We start from the raw sequence: 22,365 nt of genomic DNA on the forward strand, positions 1-22,365 counted from the left end.
TAAGTCTCTTGCACTGACAGGCAGGTTCTTTACCACTAACGCCACGTGGGAATCCCAAGATACTATGGCAGCAGCCCACAGAAGAGTCTGTGAAGGCCTGAGGTCAGCCAGTACTTGCTTTGCTGCAGGCGAGACTACTAATCAGTCATGAACAGAATGAGGAAGAGAAAGCAATCTTCCATGACCTCCACTTTTGCCTTCAGGGAATGGGTAGATGTTGGTGCCGTTTATCTGGTACACACATGGATTGGCTCTCTCAGTCTCCATTTAAACATCCACCAATTCAGACTTCAGCAAGCTGAAGTCTATGTGGCTCAGATTTCCTTGCAGCCTGCATTCTGTATGTGAATTGGTTTTTCCCAATTAGATATATTCTCAAGAGATTTGGAAAGCATAAGGTGAGACAGAAGTCACCTTCCTGTGGCCATAGCAGCTGCCCGACAGGATCTATAGGCTGCCAACTCTGGCACCAGCGACTGAAGCGACTCCAGCTTTAGGCATCAGGTCACCCTCTCTGTGAATCAGAGATAACAGGACCAGCAGCGTCTCCTCGTCTGTGGACTGCAGCTCGGGTGGTGTAAAACTGGAATGAAATAAATTAGTTGAAGGTCCACGGCTACTCCAAAATTTTGTAAGCACCTGTTTCCTGTATTAAGTCCCTTTCTGCCTGACAGACCGACAGTGTGTCTGTCTTTCACACTGAACTATGATTGTTATACCTGATTAAGGAATCCTTTTAAGAGACAAGATACATTTGGTTTTCAACAATTTTGAAATTTGTGTTTTTGAGACATCTACATGGAAGCTGAAGTTCTGATACTTCGACCAAGTGATGCAAAGAGCCAACTCCTTGGAAAAGAGTTCCCTGATTCTGGGAAAGATAAAAGGCAGGAGGAGAAGGGGATGACAGAGGATGAGATGGTTGGATGGCATCACCGACTCAATGGATATGAGTTTGAGCAAGCTCTGGGAGGTAGTGAAGGACAGGGAAGCCTGGCGGGCTGCAGTCTATGGAGCCAGATGGAAATATCTATTTAGCAAAGATGAATATACAGCCCAAAGGAACACTCTGGTAAAAAGACACATATTTTGGTTGTGGTAGATACAAGCTGTACTGAAAGCTGTAGGTTTCTACTAAGATGGAAGGAAAAGGGAAATTGTGAACAGAATCGTGAGGAACACAACGTATTTGAGCGGCAAATGCAAGGGAAAAAATAGGCAAATGAATAAATAATGTTGGTGTTAGTCTAGGGCTTCTGGAAGGAAGATACCAAGTTAGGATTGTGTGTATGACTTTACTGAGGAGAAGTCTATGAGGGAAAAAAAAAGTGGGGGAGGAATTGAGCCAGGAAAAGCTGAAAGAGGTGTCAAATCACAATCTGAGCCTGACCTTGAGTGAGGGCGGAGGGAAGAAAGGCTGAAGGGGAGGGTCCTTGACCTGAGGTGACGTCATTCCTGCTGCGCACGGTGATTGGCTGGGGAAGCCTGGTCCTGGAGCAAGTGTGGCAATGAATTTCAGAGAGCAATTAGCGGAGGTCTGTGGAGGAGCCTGGTGGGCTGCAGTCCATGGGGTCGCTAAGAGTCGGACACGACTGAGCGACTTCACTTTCACTGTTCACTTTCATGCATTGGAGAAGGAAATGGCAACCCACTCCAGTGTTCTTGCCTAGAGAATCCCAGGGACGGGGGAGCCTGGTGGGCTGCAGTCTATGGGGTCGCACAGAGTCGGACACGACTGAAGCGACTTAGCAGCAGCAGCAGCAGTGGTCAGTTAGCTCCCTGAAGCTGGAGGTTTGCTGGCACATTTTCACAGCTGTCACAGTCTGAGAAATGGTCAGTGCGGTAGCAAGAGCCAGGAGCCGGTCATTGGACGGTCAAAGAATAAACAGAATAACGAGAATGCAGCAGATAAAATGGGCAGAGCTGGTCAGTGAAATCGGAATTGGTTCTTTATTTTTTACTGAAGTCAGTGTGACCCTTTATGGAGCATATTTTGTTCATAGTATCTTTACTGGTCAAAATGTGACTTAAAAATATAAATACATGGTTCTTATCAGATCAGTAAATTCTTAGTACCCCCAATTACACTTAGAAATAAAGTAGCGTACTGCTAGATATATTGTAATAATTTCAAATTTTTGTGTATGGGTGAACATTTTAATGCATAAGCATCAATTTCTTCTTTTATATTATGATAATAACAATAATAACTACAAAGCTTACTTAAGAATTAAATGCTTTAATATGTATTAAACACTTTGACTAGTGCCTTGAACAGAGTAAATACTATATAAACGTTAGTTGTATTTATTTTAATATTTTTCTAACCTAAGCCTTTTTTAAAGCTCTGTAATCTTCCTGGGGATTGTATACCCTATAGAAGTCACCAATTTTTCACACTCTGATCATGGGAGTAGTTCTTAAAGATACTTTGAAATTTGATTTCTTATTGTGTAGGCACTGAAAACAACTCTGTGTGTACGAACACCCTGTGATACTTCATGTGTCATTGAACTCGTATTTTCAGCACAGCAATGCTTCAGAGCGGCACGATTTAGTCACATCGTGCCCAGTAACATGTAGGTTACAGTTCTAAATGTGCTCATTTGCTTACTTATTAGAGGAGAGCTGGAGTAAAATCTTTGTAGATAAATTTTCCTTTTCAGTGAACTTGATGTAGTCTTTATCCCAATGAGTCATTTGAGAAAACCTAGATTTTGCTTTTTAATGGGTTTTTCTTAAATCTGGGGTGTGGGAAAAGAGGATACTTAACATCTTTCTTGCCTTTGTAGGGAGACTGAGAATACCTTGCTTCATTAAGCCACCAATAAATATTCTAAACATCTAGTATGTATTTAGAGTTACAGTTCTCTGCTATGAATAGAGCATATAGTCTTAGAAAATTTCTTATAAATTTAATCTTTGAATTACATTGTTTCTGAAATGTAATTGCTTTTAAATTGAAAAATACTTCTGCCATTTCCTGCTCCCAATTTTCTGTCAATCAATAATCTGTTTGGATATTATAGTTTGTGTTGTGCTGTGCTTAGTTGCTCAGTCATGTCTGACTGTTTGGACCCCACGGACTGTGGCTCGTCAGGCTCCTCTGTGCTTGGGATTCTCCAGGCCATAATACTGGAATGGGCTGCCATGCCCTCCTCCAGGGGATCTTCCCGACCCAGGGAATGAACCAGGTCTCCCACATTGCAAGTGGATTCTTTACCATCTGAGCCACCAGGGAAGCCCATGAATACTGGAGTGGGGAGCCTGCACCTCCTCCAAGGGATCTTCTTAACCCAGGAATCAAACAGGGGTCTCCTGCATTACAGGCAGATTCTTTACCAGCTGAGCTACCAGGGAAGCCCCACTTTATAGTTTAACTCCTACTTCAATAAAATTATGATAAACAAATTTGCATTAAAACTTAGCATTCCTCCTTTTCTGATTCTACAAACTTAGACTTTCGTATGTAACATGCCTCTGAAGGTATTTGTGCTATTTCCCTGCTTTTGATTTCATCTGGTGTTAGAGAGTTGATAGTTTCATGCCATATCACACATCAGGATTTCAGTTTTTCCAATAACTTGCAAAATAAGGGGCTTCCTTCATAACTCAGTTGGTAAAAGAATCTGCCTAGAATCCAGGAGACCCCTGTTTGATTCCTGGGTTGGGAAGATCCCCTGGAGAAGGGATAGGCTCCCCACTCCAGTATTTTTGGGCTTCTCTTGTGGCTCAGCTGGTAAAGAATCCGCCTGTAATGAGGGAGACCTGGGTTTGATCCCTGGGCTGGGAAGATCCCCTGGAGAAGGGAAAGGCTACCCACTCCAGTATTCTGGCCTGGAGAATTCCATGGACTACATAGTTAGTCCATGGTTGCAAAGATTTGGATGTAAAATAAGAGACTGCAAAATAACTAAGTTCTGCTTACCTTAGTTTATCCAATATTATAAAGAAGAGAAGCAGAGAAAGTATCTCACAGTTACTGTGAATTAAAAAAAATGTCTGTAAATGCTCGTGGAATGTTTTATAAAATCAGTGCTTATAAGTGTTGAGTTTTGTCATTTAATGTATCTGAGAGATTTTAGATTCCCTGAGCAGAGAAGGCAATGGCACACCGCTCCAGTACTCTTGTCTGGAAAATCCCATGGACGGAGGAGCCTGGTAGGCTACAGTCCATGGGGTCGCTAAGAGTTGGACATGACTGAGCAACTTTACTTTCACTTTTCACTTTCATGCATTGGAGAAGGAAATGGCACCCCACTCCAGTGTTCTTGCCTAGAGAATCCCAGGGACGGGGGAGCCTGGTGGGCTGCCGTCTATGTGGTCGCACAGAGTCGGACACGATTGAAGCGACTTAGCAGCAGCAGCAGATTCCCTGAGATGTTTTATAATATCTAATAAACAGGTCTTAAAAATCCTTTCATGAGTTATTTTTTATTTAAGTTGCTTTTGCTTTTGGCCAGAAGTCTTCACTTCATTAAACTTTCAGGAGAGACTTTAAGGAGATATGAACTGCTTCTCCGATTTGAGCTTGGTATGTGTTTAACTGTACCCCTTAGCAGATTCAGGAGGTAGAACTGCCTCTGCACAACTTCAGCTAGAGTTTTTCATGGGTGAAAGGGAAAAAAATCGTGACAGAGCTTGGTTTTTTAGCGAGGTGTGTTGTGTCAGGAAAGACCATTTCCGTGCTCCTGTGTGTGAGGCAACGGGAGGCCGGGCTAAGCTGGTTACTGCCACTCTCCTTCTTTTCAAGCGGGCTGCTGGGTGAAAGTGAAAGTGAAGTCGCTCAGTTGTGTCCGACTCTTTGCGACCCGTGGACTGTAGCCCACCAAGCTCCTCCGTCCATGGGATTCTCCAGGCAAGAACAATGGAGTGAGTTGCCATTTCCTTCTCCAGGGAAGGAAATGTTGGGTAGCCAGGAGGAAAATACTAGCCAAATGACCTCAAGTCAGGGGCTTTAACTGTGAGGCTGTATCTTTAACTGAAACGCCTGTTCAGCTGTTACCCCTTTGGTTTGTTCCAACCTCTTCGTAGCGTCTTCCTTTATGTCCTCCTTTTTCTTCTCTATTTATGTTTTCCTGTTTTCTTTTCTGCCCGCGTTTCTGATCCTGCACCTCTGTCTTCCATATGACCGAACATGAGCCTGCCTTGGGCTCTGTCGGAATCCAGCACTACCTGATGGAGTTGGCACGGTCAGCACCCACTGGTAACTGCCCAGGCCTTTCCACGCCTCAGTTCAGCTCCCTGAGGAGGTATCGGATGCCCCAGCGTGTCGCAGGCCACAAGCTGGCACACGCAGGCGCCATCTCCAGGTCCATGTAGCTGTGATGAGCACAGGGTCCACATGATACGAGGTGGGCTTCCGTTCACATAAGGGTGGTGGCCTGGACAGTCTCACTTAAAGGGATGGTTGTGGGTGATGTACTAAACAGCTGGTGCCCGGTACAGATGTCCTGGCTACAGCCTCTGCTCTGCCCTTTTTCGGTAGCTGTTCAGGTTGTCAAAGAGCCAAGGAAAGGGAGTTTTGATCTTTCAGGGTTATAGTTTTCAATGATAAATAGCCTAATTCCGGGAGTTCTCTTTGCAGTAACAATGGTAACCTGAGTGCAAGAAACACAAGGTGAGTTGAATCTCAGCAAATTATTGTCCATAAGTGAGTTTACCTTGCCTTATATGCTGTTCCTCTTTCTCGGGGAATTTGCTTTCCGACTATTAAAAATAGAAAATAGACAGGTGGGCACGGTGGGGGGAGGTGGGGGGTGGGGAGAACTGGGAGGTTAGGATGGACATACACACACCACCATCTGAAAGACAGACAGCCGTGGGAAGCTGCGGTGCGGCAAAAGGAGCTCAGCTCCGGGCTCTGTGAGGACCTGGGGGGGGGGGGGGGGGTGGGGATCTATGTGTATTTATAACGGATTCACGTTGTTGTACAGCAGAGGCTAACACAGCTCTGCAAACCAATTATATTCCAATAAAAATAGTTTCTGCAACATCTGCAAAAAAAAGTAAAAAAAAAAGTCTATACCTACAGAGTAGATTACTACTAATATACCTGTCACATTTTACACTCTTAATAATCTACTCCGTAAGTATTTAGAAAAGTGAGCCCAAGTGTGGCAGCAGATAATATGTGAACTTTTTAAGCATCAACTTATTAAGAGATAAAATAAGATTTTGAATAGCAGTCTATCTTAAAATAGCTGTTATATCATAGCAAACTTAATCAAAATGAGAATTTAAAAAAATGATGTGACGTTATAGTAATGTAATATTCACTGTCTTCTTTAGCCTCAGAAAGCCATATATTTTTGAACAGCTATTCTAGGTTGCTGCTGCTAAGTCACTTCAGTCGTGTCCGACTCTGTGCGACCCCATAGACAGCAGCCCACCAGGCTCCCCTGTCCCTGGGATTCTCTAGGCAAGAACACTGGAGTGGGTTGCCATTTCCTTCTCCAATGCATGAAAGTGAAAAGTGAAAGTGAAGTCGCTCAGTCGTGTTTGACTCTTGGTGACCCCATGGACTGCAGCCCACCAGGCTCCTCCATCCATGGGATTTTCCAGGCAAGAGTACTAGAGTGGGGTGCCATTGCCTTCTCCGATTCTAGGTTAGTGTCTTCTAAAACTCTTTCCAAATGTGTGTTAAACTTTTAGGAGGCTATGTTTTTGGCTTAAAATGTGCATAGCAAGTTTTATAGAAGGAGTGTTTTCTCTGTAGATGCAATGAGATTATCTTTTATTGGTACGGTATTTGTTTGGAAAGATAGAAAATATGGCTAATTACTGTCTGGAAAGATGAACTAGGGCCCAAGACCTGTGGGTGGCCTAGGATTCTGAGGGTACAGGCTGCAAGTCTACTGGAAACATTTCAGATCTGGAGTAAACTTTCCTTTAACCCCTAACTAGGCTAACTACCCCCAAACATTTGTAAGATTTTTAACAGACATCTTTCTGTTTAATTTATGTATAGCTCTGAAACTGACTTGATTATTGAAAAAAAAAAATCTTGTACAGTTGAAGAGAACTTCCAAAGACATAATGTCCCAACATTTTAGCATGGTTTTAAACTATAACACTGGAAACAGAACTGCAACAAGCATACAAAAAATCATTTGAAAGATTAATTATTTATTTTCTTTATTTTGGTGAATTTTGAATGACAACATTTATGTGAATGTTTCTCAGTGAATTCTATCTTTAAAGAGAAGGACTAAAATAAAAAAGAAACACAATTAAAAAGTATTTGTTTCCTCAAAAAATAGATAAATTGGTCAGTCTTATCTTTGTTTACCAACTAATGAGCATGTCTGCTTGTAGAAAACTAATGAGACTCAAGTTAATTAGAATTAATTAAAAAAAAAACGTGAAAGTGTTAGTCCCTCCATCATGTCTGACTCTTTGCAACCCCATGGATTGTAGCCCACCAGGCTCCTCTGTCCATGGGATTCTCCAGGCAAGAATACTGGAGTGGGTTGCCATGCCCTCCTCCAGGGGATCTTCCTGACCCAGGAATGGAACCCAGGTCTCCCGCATTGCAGGCAGATTCTTTGCCATCTGAGCCACCAAAGACAACCTAGAATGAACATTTAGCCCTAATCTATTAGAAGTTTTTCAGGTTACCAACTGTTTTAATAATCTTCATCGGTTGAAGGTTAATACATAATCATACAGTATGTCCTGGTATTTCACTTAGATGTAGGTAGGCCCAAATGTGTGAGTTTAGGCAAAGATCCATACAACTTAGAGAAAGAAATTAGTTTCTTGTTGGAAATCAAGGAGAGTGAATATGGTCTCATCCATAACAATTGTGTCTCTTTTCTTAAACCATTCATTCATTCATCGTCTGCCATTTCTGATAGGCAAGGCATCGTGTTAATAGCTTCAGGAGAAGCTTAAGTAAGTAAGTTACAGTCCCTTCTTTCAAGCTGTTCTTATATGAATGAAGAACAGCTGCCTGAGGATGTTTAGCATTATTCTGTAAAGATATGGTTTAAGATGAAGTTGTTGGATGCTAGGTAGCTTAATAGAACTAGGTAGTAGGATTAGAGCTAAGAGGACACTTTGCATAAATATTAACATAATTATATCTGCGTCTCTATTCCTGCCCTGCAAATAAGTTCATCCACTTTTCCTAGATTCCATATATATGTGTTGATACACGATATTTGTTTTTCTCTTTCTGACTTACTTCACTCTGTATAACAGGATCTAGGTTTATCCACCTCTCTAGAATCGACTCAAATGTGCTCCACTTTATGGCCAAGAGTTATTCCATTGTTTATGTGTACCACGACTTTGGACACAGCACGGTAATGAGAGGTTGGGACAAATGGAGAGAATACCACGTGTAAACTGATAGGTAATAGGAAGTTGCTGTATAACACAGGGAGCACCCCCCCACCCCAAGTGCTCCGTGACAACCTAGACAGGTGGGATGGGGTGGGGAGTGGGAAGGAGGTTCAACAGGGAGGAAACACATGGATACTTATGGCTGATTCATGCTGTTGTACGGCAGAAGCCAACACAGTATTGTAAAGAGATTATCCTTCAATTAAAAATAGATTAAAAAGGATTATAACCATAAGCATATTCATGTAATTAAATTTGCAATATGGTGATTGCTTTGATATGAAGAGTGTGGGGAGAAAGGAGTCAGGGATGAATCCACGTTTCTATTTTGTCTGAGGAATGATTGAACGTGTTATCATTTTACAGGAGTAAGAGCCAATTTGAGAAAAGAGGAACACTTCAGGCTTGGACATGAGAAGTCTGATGTGGCTGTGGGTCATGGTCGAGAGGTAGAGAGGTCCATAAGCTAGTGATTATGTATCCACATGGAGGTGAAGTCTGGAATACAGATTTGAGAGTTGGTGGAATGGTGATTTAACTCTCTAGATTATATAAATTGAGAGAACTAGTATTCAGATAATAAAAGCAGGTGATCACATATTCGTTTGGCGGCCAAAATGTTGACTGGGTCAAAGATATGCTGATATGTAAACAAATCGTTGTAACATAGTTTGGGGACATTAGGACAATGAAGAAGGTTCCCAGGTCACTGTACAACAGGCCAATATCATGGTGATTCATGCTCTAAATTTCCTGAGATGCAAAACACAACAATATGCCTAGAATATGTTTCATATTATCCATATTATTTGAATTAGACTTTAAATTTGCACCTCAACTTGAAAACTCAAGAATGACTTCAAATGGCTTTTTTTTTTTAACCAACATTTTCATTCAGTTCAGTTCAGTTGCTCAGTCATGTCCAACCCTTTGCGATCCCATAGACTGCAGCACACCAGGCTTCCCTGTCCATCACCAACTCCCAGAGCTTGCTCAGACTCATGTCCTTTGAGTCAGTGATGCCATCCAACCATCTCATCCTTTGTCATCCCCTTCTCCTGCCTTCAATCTTTCCCAGCATCAGGGTCTTTTCCAATGAGTCAGTTCTTCACATCAGGTGGCCAAAGTATTGGAGTTTCAGCTTTAGCATTGGTCCTTCCAGTGACTATTCAGGACTGATTTCTTTTAGGATGGACTGGTTTGATCTCCTTGCAGTCCAAGGGACTCTCAGAAGTCTTCTCCAACACCACAGTTCAATTCTTCGGTGCTCAGCTTTCTTATAGTCCAACTCTCACATCCATACATGACTACTGGAAAAACCATAGCTTTGGCTAGATGGACCTTTGTCAGCAAAGTAACATCTCTGCTTTTCAATATGCTGTCTAAGTTGGTCAGAGCTTTTCTTCCAAGGAGCAAGTGTCTTTTAATTTCATGGCTGCAGTCACCATCTGCAGTGATTTTGGAGCCCAAGACAGTAAAGTCTATCACTGTTTCCATTGTTTACCCATCTATTGCTGTGAAGTGATGGGACCAGATGCCATGATCTTTGCTTTCTGAATGTTGAGTTTTAAGCCAACTTTTTCACTCTCCTATTTCACTTTCACCAAGAGGCTCTTTAGCTCTTCTTTGCTTTCTGCCATAAGGGTGGTCTCATCTGCATATCTGAGGTTATGTAGCAATCTTTATTCCAGCGTGTGCTTCATCCAGCCTGGCATTTCCCGTGATGTACTTTGCATATAAGTTAAATAAACATTTTCATTACTATATGCCTGTCATAAGTCCAATATCTCTATTTAAATCTTATACATACATTGCATTTCCCACCTTCATGTCTTTAGTTTTTTGTCATTATATACACCATTTGTATCTTGATATGATTATTAGCTAATGAACTGAGAAAAAAGTAAGCGGTTATTTCTGAACAAGTCAGATATAGTCAACTATGTATGGAGTTCTTATACAGAATTTCAATGAGTTTTTTTTTTAACATTATGTAAGTGTAATAAATGTTGGGCATTTGGACTTTAATCAATAGAAAACTTTTGCTTTACTACACTGTTACATAAGAGGAAAATACACTGTTTTTTTTTTTTTTTTTTTTTTTTACTACTTGCTTTATTCTCCTTTGGTTTCCTAACAGCCCCTCTGGTAGCGAACAAAAGACATCTTAACTTTTTTTTTTAGATTAGCGCCTCAAATTTAATTGTTCTTTTCAAATGTGGCAAACCCACAATCTTCTGAAGCAAGCGCACCGCTCTATTTATAGATTTTCTGTCTAGTTCAATCACTGGGATCTAGTCTCAATAAGATGATTCTAACAGTAGACTCAAGACTCTCAAACAAGATTAATAACAGATTTTAGATTTCTGGCAATTAAATAATATCCTTTGGCTTCAATTACTTCTCACACTTTTCCAGTAAACAGTGCCATTCAATGTGAATTTTATTGCTCTAGGATGTATGACTCTCATTTATCTTTAAAGTTCAGAACTTTAAAAACACATTACTCTGTAACTGGATTTTGTGGTTATTCATGGCTTTTGGGGGACAGGGATGTCTTCATACATAATATTATAATATTAAACAGCTTTGTCTCTTTCAAAATAAAGGGTATATTGAACATTTATATAGTCTTTAATATTTTAACCTCTGTACACTCACTGGATATAAAATCACTGAGGATTTTTTAACAACAACCATAAAAATCATGCATGAATATCCTGTCTTTCTCCTTCATCAGCCATAAAAATGTTTATTTATATATAAATGGAATAACTGCATTTTCTATGAAAAGCAAACTTGGTCACAGTCCATCTGATTGCTTCTCAGGAATCTAAGTAGTCTGGTACCCTTGCAAACCTGGTTTGATTAATTATCGTCCATGTGATAACCTTTGCCTGTATTTGGGATCTAATAATCACTGGTACTGAATCAGGCAACTAAAACGAACAAGGTAACACTTTATTTAAAAATTATCATTGGTAGTTTCCATCAGGACTATAAGGTTTGGCACAGTTTCACAGATGTTATTTTAATATCATGGAAGGCGGAAGCTGAAGCTCCAATACCGTGGCCATCTAATGTGAAGAGCTGACTCATTGGAAAAGACTGATGCTGGGAAAGATTGAAGGCAAAAGGAGAAGGGGGTGACAGAGGATGAGATGGTCAGATTGCATTGCTGATTCAATGGACATGACTTTGAGCAAACTCTGGGAGATGGTAGTGGACAGAGGAGCCTGGCATGCTAGAATCCATGTGGTCCAAAGAGTCGGACAGGAGTGAGAACAGCAAAAACTAAGGCGTGAAACCATTTTAATTAACCGTTGGGGGGCCACGTCAGGCTTCGTGATTACAGCCGCATGATGAATTTTAACATTAAAAATTACATCTTTTGGTAAAATTATATGCATTTATTATATAAATATATATATGTGTATATATATATATATATATATTTTTTTTTTTTTTCTGTCAGTTGGAAAGTTAATTAAGTACCTTGTATTGACCCAGTGGACATGAGTTTGAGCAAACTCTGGGAGACAGTGAAGGACAGAAACTGGAACAGAAGACATTTTCTCAGTCTTGGAGGCTAGAAGTCCAGTCAAGGTTTAGCAGGACTGGTTTTTGTTCCTGAGGCCTGTCTCCTTGACCTGTAGATATTTGTCATCTCCCTGAGTCTTCCCACGTTTTCTTCCCCTCTGTACATGTCTGTATCCAAATTTCCTCCTCTTGGCAGGATACTAACCATATTGGATTAGGGCCCACTCTGATGACCTCTTTTTAATTTAATTCCCTCTTTAAAGGTCCTATTTTCAACTAGTCACATTCAGAGGAAGTACAGTTAGGACGTCACCTTGGGGATGGGGTACAAATCAGTTTATAAAAGTACCTTCTCTGTACTTGGCACTGGACTATTACCAGTCAAATATTTACTTTTCAATTCAAGGTATGTTTAGTAAGCCAGGGGTTATTCCAGGTGCTGGGGATACAGTAAAGATCAAAGCAGAAATAATATTCTAGTGAGTAACTGAATTGATGATACTCAGAATTCACTTTCTTTTTACATGAAATTCCAAAGGCATGTGGATCAGTATGGAAAGATTTTATGAGAATTTGTAAGCAGATCAATCTTGGTTCCAAAAAGGAATAGCCATTGTTGGGCCTGCTGGAACTTTCTAAATTTCTTTGTGTTTCTTAGGAGTACAAACTATAGTGAAGTTAGTTTTGCTGCTGCTGCTGCTAAATCGCTTCAGTCGTGTCTGTGTGACCCCATAGACAGCAGCCCACCAGGCTCCCCAGTCCCTGGGTTCTCTAGGCAAGAATACTGGAGTGGGTTGCCATTTCCTTCTCCAATGCATGAAAGTGAAAAGTCAAAGTGAAGTTGCTCAGTCGTGTCCGACTCTTAGCAACCCCATGGACTGCAGCCTACCGGGCTCCTCTGTCCATGGGATTCTCCAGGCAAGAGCACTGGAGTGGGGTGCCATTTCCTTCTCCGAAGTTAGTTTTAAGCCAGTGTAAAATAACTTTGAAGATTGAGAGATATTACCTTGATTTGACTATTGTATAACTGTAAAACCTGAGGCATTTGGCAGAACTTAAGAATCTAAAGTGCAGCTTTGTTAAAATTACATTTCCCTAAAATACGTATTTTGTTACTGGTGACAGATTTGAAATATCTCCTCAAATCTATTGCTATTATCACAGAACAAACATTTCTGGCTTGTTGGGTTTTGCTTTGTTATGTGTATAAACCCTCTATATATTAATATAAAGTACTAATGAAATATGTGAATTTCAAGCAGAAGCTCAGATATTTGTGCATGTGTCTATATTTGTATAACTCCATTTCAGGTTTTTATCATGAGCTCTCATCTCTTGTCATTGTTGATAAAATTGAGAAGTTGTGTATAAATGAAAACATCCAAAGATTCACCAGTTACTGTCATTGAAGAATTGATTCCTATTCAATGGTTATCTTTCCTTCTCAAGGTTCTCTACTTTCTCATCTATCTAGTCTTGGCCTCAAATTCCCTTATGTACTTGTCAGTTGTCACACTCTGTTATTAGGGAAGAAACAGCCCTCTTTTAAGCTCATTTGGCCAAGACCTATCCTGACACTGGATGCTGGTATCCTGGTTCTATCTGTTTCTGAGCAGGAAGGATGTTTGAAGCTCAGGCCAGCGGTGACTCAACAAGCTACATGCATCCGTCAGCCCTCCCGGGCAGCCCTCTGACCCCGCATACTTGGTGGGCAGATCAAGCCAACATCTTGATGTTGGGTAACCTTCTGATAGTCATTTGCAGCTCATTGCTTCACCTCACTGGGACTCCCCCAATTTTTGGATTCTTTCTCATTCTAGGAATTGCATTTCTCTCCTTTGTCACTGGTTTTCTGTTCATAGAGCTTGGGAGTGGCAGATGATGTTTGGGTGAAGGGAAGCCTTTGGCCTTTTGGTAAGATCTGGAAAGACTGTATGGCTCCTACTTGTTTGAAATGTTCTTTAGAAAATGGAATATTGACCCTTTCTGTACCCAGCATTTTGTTCAAGTTCCAGAAACACAGGAAATATTCCATGCAGTTTTATGTTCTTGAGCGTTTCTTTTGTTACTGAATTTGCTTTACAGAGGCATCATTTGACATCTTAAAAATGTGTCAGAGTTTGTGGATTTGTGTCAAAGCTGGAACACCTGTCCTATCAGTAGAAGCATGATGTGCTGTTGATCAGAGCAAAAGGCTTCAGAAGTTGGAGGTTATGGATATGCAGTATGATTTAAATGAGTAAGTCAATCTACTGATCCGAGAACTTGTAATTCTTCAGGTATTTATTGACAGAAGATGATTGGAATGAAGATTGAAAATGATGGATTGTGAAATCATTGAAAAAGCATTTCCATTAAATTTGCAAGATTTGTTTATTACCAAATAGCTTCTAAGGACAAGTTTAACTGGTCAGAGTATGCTTTTATCTTATTTTGGTCAGTGTACCAAGCCTTTCTGTTGTGGGAAAAATGACATGGTTTATTCTCCAGATACTAGTCTTAAGTCAATAAAATTATAAGCCTAATGACATTTATCCTAAGAATCTCATAGATCTTCATTGCACAAAAGAATTCATAGTCCTGTGGTGTTATGAGGAGGGCAAAAATAATTAAACTGAAAAAGCATAGTCTAATTAAAAATAAATCTACTTTATAACTGCCACAGAGGTAGTTAAGAATGCTGCTTGCTTAACTATCTGATGAAAGCACTGGTTTAAGAGAAGTGAAAATACGTAGCTGAAAAAACTCAACCATTCTTTTTCTGCCTTTTGATCTTATGCTGTGGACTAAAATATAAATGACTCTACCCTCAAAGTGCACTATAAATATAAATGCATTAGCCAATTAAAATGTTCGTAAAATGTGCTGGAATTATTACTTAATATTATGCCATAGTTAAAAGCACATACTTATTTTTTTATCATCACTTTTTAGAAAGCATCTAGTTATGGTATTAGGGCTTAAATCACCAGTATTATTTGTTCCCTAATAAATTACCGGGCCAACTCATGTATCTCTTTGGATTAGTTGAGATCCTTTTAAGGGTCTCCCCTAGTAATTCTCTTTTTTGTTGTTGTTAATAAGCTTGCTTTGAGCAGTGCATCCTAACTAGACCTTGACAAAAATGACTTTGGGAATTTTATTATTCTTGGCTTCATCATTGGAAATTCTTTAACTTTGGAGAAGGCAGTTTATCAGATCCTTTCTTCATCTGCAAATGGAGAAGGCTAGTTCCTGGGTCAGGAAGATCCCCTGGAGAAGGAAATGGCAACTCACTGCAGTATTCTTGCCTGGGAAATCCCATGGACAGAGGATCCCGGTGGGCTACAGTCCATGGGGTCTCAAGAGTCAGACAGGACTGAGTGACTCAACAACAAAAAGCTATGTAGGTGGTTACTGTGAGGCTGAAATATAATGTATGTGTGTTGAGATGCACCCTGCAGGTCTGCAAACCCTGGTACTTGCCCCACCTCAGCACTGAGGAAAGAGCCTGGAGTCAGTGACAGGGCCGTCAGTGGGCGGCCTTACACCTCTGGAGGGACACTGCACCGTGGGTGCAGAGGGCAGGAAGGGAAAGGCGGCAGCAGCCTTTGGTCCCAGGGGAATAAGGAGACTCTCACTCTTACGGTGCCTTGAACTCAGATTAGAACTTCAGTTGCCAGGGAAACCACTGAGGAAGTAGTCCCTCGTTAGCCCTTGGGCTACTACATACCTTGGAGACAGAGGCAGGGGTCTTCCCTCTGAATAGCTGTATAAGAGGAGCCATTCTGATCTAAAGATTAGAGCAATCTCTAGCTGGGGCCAGGAGCAAGAATGCAGGCGATTGACTACTGAGCATTGCTGCTGTTTAGTAGCTAAGTTGTGTCTGGCTCTTTGCAACCCCGTGGACTGCAGCTGAAAGGTTGTTGCTGAATGAAAAAAGACAGCTGGGATTCTTGGCCCCCGGGGAGAAGAATTCAATCCAGGGCCAGAGACGAGGCTTGGTCACTCAGAGCTTTTGCGTAATAAAGTTTTATTAAAGTGTAAAGCACAGAAATGGTATGGACCTAACAGAAGCAGAAGATATTAAGAAGAGGTGGCAAGAATACATGGAAGAACTGTACAAAACAGATCTTCACGACCCAGATAATCATGGTGATGTGATCACTAATCTAGAGCCAGACATCTTGGAATGCGAAGTCAAGTGGGCCTTAGAAAGCATCACTACGAACAAAGCTAGTGGAGGTGATGGAATTCCAGTTGAGCTATTTCAAATCCTGAAAGATGATGCTGTGAAAGTGCTGCACTCAATATGCCAGCACATTTGGAAAACTCAGCAGTGGCCACAGGACTGGAAAAGGTCAGTTTTCATTCCAGTTCCAAAGAAAGGCGATGCCAAAGAGTGCTCAAACTACCGCACAATTGCACTCATCTCACATGCTAGTAAAGTAATGGTCAGAATTCTCCAAGCCAGGCTTCAGCAATACGTGAACCGTGAACTCCCTGATGTTCAAGCTGGATTTAGAAAAGGCAGAGGAACTAGAGATCAAATTGCCAACATCCTCTGGATCATCGAAAAAACAAGAGAGTTCCAGAAAAACATCTATTTCTGCTTTATTGACTATGCCAAAGCCTTTGACTGTGTGAATCACAATAAACTGTGGACAATTCTGAAAGAGATGGGAATACAGACCACCTGACCTGCCTCTTGAGAAATCTGTATGCAGGTCAGGAAGCAACAGTTAGAACTGGACATGGAACCAACAGACTGGTTCCAAATAGGAAAAGGAGTATGTCAAGGCTGTATATTGTCACCCTGCTTATTTAACTTCTATGCAGAGTACATCATGAGAAACTCTGGACTGGAAGAAACACAGCCTGGAATCAAGATTGCCGGGAGGAATATCAATCACCTCAGATATGCAGATGACACCACCCTTATGGCAGAAAGTGAAGAGGAGCTAAAAAGCCTCTTGATGAAAGTGAAAGAGGACAGCGAAAAAGTTGGCTGAAAGCTCAACATTCAGAAAACAAAGATCATGGCATCTGGTCCCCTCACTTCATGGGAAATAGATGGGGAAACAGTGGAATCAGATACAGAATTTATTTTTTTGGGCTCAAAATCACTGCAGATGGTGATTGCAGCCCTGAAATTAAAAGATGCTTTCTCCTTGGAAGAAAAGTTATGACCAACCTAGATAGCATATTCAAAAGCAGAGGCATTACTTTGACGACTAAGGTCCGTCTAGTCAAGGCTATGGTTTTCCCAGTGGTCATGTATGGATGTGAGAGTTGGACTGTGAAAAGGCTGAGCGCTGAAGAATTGATGCATTTGAAGTCTGGTGTTGGAGAAGACTCTTGAGAGTCCCTTGGACTGCAAGGAGATCCAACCAGTCCATCCCAAAGGAGATCAGTCCTGGGTGTTCATTGGAAGGACTGATGTTGAAGCTGAAACTCCAGTACTTTGGCCACCTCATGCGAAGAGTTGACTCATTGGAAAAGACTCTGATGCTGGAAGGGATTGGGGGCAGGAGGAGAAGGGGACGACAGAGGATGAGATGGCTGGATGGCATCACGGACTCGATGGACGTGAGTCTGAGTGAACTCTGGGAGATGGTGATGAACAGGGAGGCCTGGCGTGCTGTGGTTCATGGGGTCACAAAGAGTCGGACACGACTGAGCGACTGAACTGACTGAACTGAAAGTGTAAAGAGATAGAGAAAGCTTCTGACATAGGCATCAGCAGGGGCAGAAAGAGTGCCCCCCTGCTAGTCTTCAGCAGGATGTTATATAGTCACCAGCAGTCTGCTAATGAAAGAAAGGAATGTCTCAAAACTCAGAATGGCAGCAGGCCCCTCCCCCATAAGATGCATTTTGGGGTAATCTTGGCACCAAATGGTTCATCCTGGGCCATAAAGTGATTAACTCGAATCTTGTAGAAGGATAGATTACCATGTAAATAGTTTCGTTTACATAGATCAGGGGAACAATATCTGAGTATAACGTACTGGTTTGTCAAGTAGGTTCTGAGCCATTAGGTGGAACCGACTTGAAGACAAGAGTTTGGGGTAAATGCATAGCACATTAGCATAGCTTAAGACAAACATTTCCATGAGAGAAATGCATTGGTTATCTCAAGGTTTGAGAATAGTTAACTTCAGGTGAAACCAGGTATCATTATGGCCACACAGTATTTTAAGAGAAACCTCCTTTTAAATTTCCATAGAGAAGAAAAAAATATCACTAGTTTGCTTCCTCCTGCCGCTTAAGAGAGATAAAAATGTCTGATACTTGTAGGCTGTTTCCTCCATTTGGAGACCCCTGGCCTTCCTGCCTGTTACCCTCTCACAGCCCACCAGGCTCCTCTGTCCACGGGATTTCTCAGCAAGAATACTGGAGTGGGTTGCCATTTCCTTCTCCAATATACTGAATAGGCTCTACATTAGGAACAAAGGCCAGTCTTGTGAGTGACACCGAGGTGAAGTAGGGACTGGTAGAGCCGGGGATGTAGAGAGAGCAAGCAAGCAGCCATCTTGAATGTCCTGACTATACGACATGACAGCCCAGTTTTAATCACAAAGCACTCTATAAGAGGTTGATTTTCTTAAGGTAAGTTCATTACCTTTAAGGAATGTGGAGTTTCCTCTCACATATCTTCAGAATATCTGTCTTATAACTATGACACATCAGAAGGCATTTCTGAACCAGACCTTCCCTGCCACTTACGAGACTTTTTCTTTTTGTGTGTGTGGTATTTGGTCTTTACACTGATTCCACACTTAAGCCAACATACTTTTCCATTTGTCCACAAACGCAAAATGAAGGGGGTAGTTTCTCAATTATATAGTGAATCTCATTAATGTAGGTAGTTAACTTGAATGCTTATGACTCAAAACTTTCAGTTTCAAATCTTTTTTTTTTTATCTTCAGTTCAGTTCAGCTGCTCAGAAGTGTCAGACTCTTTATGACCCCATGAACTGCAGCACGCCAGGCCTCCCCATCCATCATCAACTCCCGGAGTTTACCCAAACTCACTTCCATTGAGTCAGTGATGCCATCCAGCCATCTCATCCTCTGTCATCCCCTTCTCCTCCTGCCTTCAATCATTCCCAGCATCAGGGTCTTTTCAAATGAGTCAGCTCTTCGCATTAGGTAGCTAAAGTATTGTAGCTTCAGTTTTAACATCAGTCCTTTCAGTAAACACTCAGGACTGACTTCCTTTAGGAAATGGTTGGATCTCCTTGCATTCCAAGGGACTCCCAAGAGTCTTCTCCAACACCGCAGTTCAAAAGCATCAATTCTTCAGTGCTCAGCTATCTTTATAGTCCAACTCTCACATCCACACATGACCACTGGAAAAACCACAGCCTTGACTAGATAGAGCTTTGTTGACAAAGTAATGTCTCTGTTTTTTAATATGCTGTCTAGGTTGGTGATAACTTTCCTTCCAAAGAGTAAGCAGCTTTTAATTTCATAGCTGCAATCACCATCTGCAGTGATTTTGGAGCCCCCAAAATAAAGTCAGCCACTGTTTCCACTGTTTCCCCATCTATTTGCCATGAAGTAATGGGACTGGATGCCATGATTTTAGTTTTCTGAATGTTGAGCTTTAAGTCAACTTTTTCACTCTCCTCTTTCACTTTCATCAAGAGGCTCTTTAGTTCTTCACTTTCTGCCATAAGGGTGGTGTCATCTGCATATCTGAGGTTATTGATATTCCTCCCGGCAATCTTGATTCCAGCTTGTGCTTCCTCCAGCCCAGCATTTCTCATGATGTACTCTGCATATAAGTTAAGTAAGCAGGGTGACAATATACAGCCTTGATGTACTCCTTTTCCTATTTGGAACCAGTGTGTTATTCCATGTCCTTAGTAACTACTTATGCATCATTATACTTATTAAGTGATGAGTTAATAAAAGAAGATAAACCACATTTCAGCTCTATAAAAATCAGTCTTTTTATTTATAGTCACATTTTAAATAAATCAAGTATATGCTGTTTATCTTTTGCCTGGAAAATTGATTTTTAGAAATGGTAAATTGCTATATTCATTTAGAACTACCAAATGAAATATTTAACTTGGAAAAAATAAAAATAGTAAGAGAATAATCTTTAAGACAAGACGTTAGAAGAAAGTTTCCTAATATACATTAAGCTTTTCGTTATTAATTTTTTGAGAATATTTGAAATTGTAAGGAAATAGAATTCAGGTGTTCAAGTTAAGTTCACAAATTTCTTTTTTAAATAGACTGTATTTTTTAAGAGCATGAATTTCTTTTTTACAAAAATACCGCATTCTTAAAAGTTTGCAATCATCAAATACCAACAAAGGGTATTAATTAAGACATTGTCTCAGGGGATTTCCCTGGTGGTCCAGTGGTTAAGAATCCACCTTACAGTGCAGGAGAGCTGGGTTTGATTTCTGATCCGGGAACTAAGATTTCACATGCTGTGTGGTGTAGCCAAGAAATTGTTCCATGTGGCAGTGATGCAACAGGTATATAAAGAATAAATTATGTGAATGCTTCCTTACTTTTGATTGTGTGACAGAAGTTTTAGAACTTACAATCAAGGGAATTTTGATCAAGCAAAAATATTATTTGGTGTCTCCAGTAGAAAACTGCATGCTTCAGAGCATAGCTCTCTGTGTTATCTGAATCTAATTCTATGGGTGATCCTAATTCTATGGGTGATCCGAACCTTTTGTTGACTTTATGCTATGTTAGAACTCTGTAAGTTGCAGATAAATGATAGCAATACAAATACTTCTCATTTATAAACATGCAAATAAATTCTGTCAGATGGAGTTTTAATATATTTTCTTCCCCTCCTGGAAGAAGATGGTTTTGAGTCCTTTTATAAATTCAAGTTACTCCTGATCTATACATGTGTCTGTTCTTTGGATCCCCCTTTGAACTGGTGTCAACATCTGTCTGAATCAAGGCTATGGTTTTTCCAGTGGTCATGTATGGATGTGAGAGTTGGATTGTGAAGAAGGCTGAGCACCGAAGAATTGATGCTTTTGAACTGTGGTGTTGGAGAAGACTCTTGAGGGTCCCTTGGACAATCCATTCTGATGGAGATCAGCCCTGGGATTTCTTTGGAAGGACTGATGCTAAAGCTGAAACTGCAGTACTTTGGCCACCTCATGCGAAGAGTTGACTCATTGGAAAAGACTCTGATGCTGGGAGGGATTGGGGGCAGGAGGAGAAGGGGACGACCGAGGATGAGATGGCTGGATGGCATCACTGACTCAATGGACGTGAATCTGAGTGAACTCTGGGAGTTGGTGATGGACCGGGAGGCCTGGCGTGCTTCGATTCCTGGGGCCACAGAGTCAGACACGACTGAGCAACTCAACTGAACTGAACTGAATCCCTCATTAATAATGAGTTAGCAAAGTCTTTAATAAATGCTTTATATTTGTGTGAAAGTCATGATTTTGCCTTCATCTGAAAAATTTCCATTGATGCCGAGTACAAAAGTAATCAGTGCAATTCGTATTATTTAACAAATGCATAGTATCATCACCTCCCGCTCCTCTTGGGAACGTTTTGTAGCGGATTTAAAGGAAGCTTGGACTAAACTCCTATTCAGTGTCCTTGGTGATTTTATGTTCTCTCGTGGTCACTTTGGTGGCTAATGGACACTGAGCTCCCAGTTACAAAGTATTTTTTAATGACAGCTTTGGCTATTGGAAAGTACCTTCTTATATCAAGTCAAAATCTTCATACAACTTCTAACTGTTGGGTCAAGTTATATTTCTTTATCATACAGAATGAATATAATCCCACTGTCCTAAAATTGTCCTTCAAATATAGAAAATAGTTATATTCACTGTTACCGTTTTTTTCCCTTCGCAGGAAGAATTTCCTGAGGTCTTTAGCCTTCCTGAGATGTATTCTGAGATGGATTAAAAATCCCTAATTATCTTAGACACTCTTATGATACTGCTTCCCAATAGGCCCTATCATTCTATGAATACACATTAAAGTTTCATTAGCAATTTTGGCAATAACATTGCTCTGTTTTTTCATATAGAGATAAAATCATAATATATGCTTCTTCCCATCTGTATTTTCTGTACACAATCTTTAAACATTTTTTTTTCCAGGTCTTATATTTACTACTATTCAAGTCGACCATATTAAACAGCCTATTGTTTAAATCTCTTAAGAACGTTTTAGACCATTCTTTCTTTTTTTAAAATTTAGTCATTCTTCCAACATTTTTTATGTCTATTTGATATCTTATACTGCCCTGAGGGACAAAAAGATAAGAACATAACTGATCTCTTTTTTTGAAGTTCGAAGGAAGCAGACATTTAAAAGTGAATTATTGGAAACTAGACTCTTTAATACTCAAACAGAGCAATGTTGCTGTATGAGCATAGGAATGGCATTATTCTTCCCTTTGGGTAACAAAGATGACTATTGGGTTTTCTTACTATGTTTATGCAGATTCTAATTCTTTGTGTACAGGTTTAAAAATAAATA

General features: G+C 40.6%; 1 long non-coding RNA gene across 1 annotated transcript; it reads left to right on the forward strand.

Annotated features, from left to right (window-relative positions):
* The first annotated feature begins 4,729 nt into the window (after window positions 1–4,729).
* Window positions 4,730–21,306, forward strand: LOC132658514 (uncharacterized). Its single transcript, XR_009598272.1, has 5 exons — window positions 4,730–4,872; window positions 5,588–5,620; window positions 6,320–6,608; window positions 13,975–14,128; window positions 20,829–21,306. It is a non-coding gene; the product is annotated as an uncharacterized LOC132658514 (long non-coding RNA).
* The last annotated feature ends 1,059 nt before the right edge of the window (window positions 21,307–22,365 follow it).

The sequence above is a fragment of the Ovis aries genome, chromosome 23, assembly GCF_016772045.2.
Source record: "Ovis aries strain OAR_USU_Benz2616 breed Rambouillet chromosome 23, ARS-UI_Ramb_v3.0, whole genome shotgun sequence".
Taxonomy (NCBI): Eukaryota; Metazoa; Chordata; class Mammalia; order Artiodactyla; family Bovidae; genus Ovis; species Ovis aries.